Raw genomic sequence first — 3,175 nt, 5'->3', positions numbered from 1 at the left:
GCACTAAAGCCCATGTGCAAACCCCCCACATACAAGATAGGGTTCATCCCCTAAAGGAGTCAGAGCTTGGGAGGGAGGAGCTACTAAGTGCCTGGAGTAATTAGACTTCCGTGGTCCAAGCAGCATTTGATTCAGTGGACTACTTCCTACTGAAAAGCTTTGTTCTTCATTTTGATTTGGAATATTACCGTCTTCTGCTTCACTGACTGCATCTTTTCTGTCTCCTGACACTTATAGTTTGGACTGCTCTGGGGCCAAGTCTTTGGCCCTCTTTTCTTTCTCTACTAGGTGATCTAATCATTTCCCATGGCTTTAAATGCCACCCGTATGCTCTTGATTCACATGTGTGTCTCCAGTCCTGATCCCTCCCTGAGTTTCATGCAGACTTCATTTATCGAACAAACAGCTTCACTTGATGTCATTACAAACCTAACGTGCCCAAAATGGAAGTCTTGAGTTATACCCCAAACCTGTTTTGTTACCAGTCCCTCTCTTTCCATCAGCACCTGTGTCACACTGCTGTTGAGGCCAGAAACCCAAGTCATCCTGATTCTGTTTGTTCTTCCCACACCAATCAGCAAGTCTTCTCAGCTCTGTCTTCAAAATACATCCCACATCTGACTGCTGCTCATCACCTCCACCCCTCCCCCCTTAGTCCAGGCCACCAACATCTCTAGCCTGGACGAATGCAGTAGCCTCCTAACTTGCCTCCCTGCCTCCATTCTCACCCTCCTTCATTCTGTTTCCACAGAGACTGTAGTCATTCTCTTAAAAATGTGAGTCAGGTTATAATACCTCTGTAAAAAATGACCCCCAAATTTCTCATTACACTTAGAATAAAGTCCAAACTCTTGCCAAGGTTCTATGTGATGTACCATTCTCAGTACTCACTGCATTTCCCACTGACTGTGCTCAGCTCATCAGCACATCAAGCCTGTTCCTGCTCCAGCGTCTTTACATTTGTAGCTCCATCTGCCTGGAACATTTCCCCCAAGGTCTTTTCATGGTTTGTGTCTTCTCAACATTTAGGTCCCTGCTCAAATATCACTTCACTCATTACCCTATCAGAAGTACCAGCTCCTCTCACATCAAAATACTGCTGACCCTGTTTTGATTTCCATGGCGCTTGTCATGACTAGACATTTGTTGCCTTTGCCCCATACTTGAGTGTAAGTTCTCTGAGGGCAGAAACAGTGTCTGTCTTGTTTATTGCTATATCCCTAGCACCTAAAATAGTGCCTGGCACATAATAAATACTCTAGTAATGGATGGATGGATGGACATCTGCAGCTCCGTACTTATATCCTGCAGGGCGTCTAAGTCAATGCAGCTAAGAGAAATAGAATGTGAGCCACGTGTGTGATGTAAAATTTTTTAGCAGCTACATTAAAAAATAAGGAAAAACAGGTGAAATTAACTTTAATAATTTAACCCAGTATATAAGAATATTCACATTTTAACAAACAATACTAAAAATTAGTTATTTTACGTATTTTTTTAAAACTCAGTATTCAAACTCTGGTAAATGTACAGCTGCCTCAATTCGGACTAGCCACATTTCATGTACTCGAGCCACATGTGGCTAGTGGCTATCATGTTAGGACAAGTGTAGACAGTCACCCTACTGTTCTTGTTCTCCAGAACGGGAGGAAGCTAGAAACTTCTGGTGGTTGGGGAGGAGGGTGTTTCTTAGCTCTCCCTGCTTCGTCTCCCTCTTCTGAAGGGAGCCTTGGGGATGTCCAGGCTAACAGAGGTATGATCATGTCCTTAGAATGATGGTGATGATGATGACTGAGCTGCTGCGCTGTGCTGAGCATTTCATATAAGCTCATTTAATTCTCACGGCAATCCCATTTTACAGATTTGGTTGCGGAAACCAAAGTAACTTGTTCAAATTTACACATCTGCCAAGTGTTAGAGCTGGAATGTAAATCTGGCTAAACGTTAAAGCCGGTATTATGATCGTCATGTGACCATTTTTATTTTGCCACTTTAACGGTCCATGTCGCCTGGAAAAATGAAGAGAAATACAAATGATAGAAAGGAGCTGACCTGACTCTTGGGCTTGGACTCCCAGCACAGCTGAAGTTGCCTCCATCCTGATTCTCCCTTTTAGTTTCTCAAACACCTTAGGTGTGACTTCAGTGTCAAACTGTGTTCAGGTCTCAGATCCGCTAATTAATAACGGTGTAACTTTCAGTAAAATCGAGTAATGCCATTTCCTCTTCTGGAGAATGGGAATGCTAATACTAACATCAGGGGCATTTGAGAAAATCCAGTAAGATGACTATAACGTCTGTAAAGCATTGAGCACAGTGCCCAGTGGCTAGTAGCCACTCGGGACAGGCTAGGTCCTATACTTCTCTTCCCCCTCCAGGCTGCAAGGTGAAGCAGAGTCACTTGACCTCCTAGCTCCACCCCTTCTCTTCGCATATTCTGTGGGGCCCTGGAAGCTATTGCTGCTGGAACTTAGCAACTGGGTAGGTCAGTGAAAGTGGGGCAGGTATTAGAACTGGTGCTTGGGATCCTACCCAGTACTAACACGTTTCTCTCTGTGGCACATATTCATCCAGTTGCGGAACCTAAACGCCTCAGAGAGGCTCTTGCCTCCTGCCTCTCACTCCTCTCCCACACTCTTGACATTCCATCTCACAGTGGCTCCTGGTCTGACTACTTCTCATTCCTTTCTGCTGCTGTCCAACAGTATGTCTTTGCTCCAGCCCCCCTCAGCTCATGCAGTGTTACACAGCCTTCCTCCATGCTGGCTGCCAGGATAATCTTTCTAAACCAACCTGACCATGTCACTTCCCTACTTAAAATCTCCTATTTTCAGGACTGAGTGTCAACTACTCAGCTTGTCATTGATCCAACAAGTATGGGGGCTGGGGATGTACTTTATGCCTAAGCGTTCTTATGGGCACGAAGATACAGCGGTGCACCGAGCACAGCGAAAGCCCTGCCCACACGGAGGGGGCTTACATTCTAGGGGCCCTTCACAGTCTGGACCCCAGCATCCCTTTACAGCCTTATCTCCCCGCAACTCCCTTCCAGCCCACCTCCCTCTCACACGCCGGGCACTCTGGTCTCTTCTCCTGCCAAGCCTGCCCACGCTCCCCATGTTAGACTAGTCCCCTCCTCTCAGATCCCTCCATTCCCCCTGCCGCGCCGCTGCAAG

This window comes from Lagenorhynchus albirostris, chromosome 2 (genome assembly GCF_949774975.1).
Source record: "Lagenorhynchus albirostris chromosome 2, mLagAlb1.1, whole genome shotgun sequence".
NCBI lineage: Eukaryota > Metazoa > Chordata > Mammalia > Artiodactyla > Delphinidae > Lagenorhynchus > Lagenorhynchus albirostris.
This window is presented reverse-complemented; position numbering follows the sequence as displayed.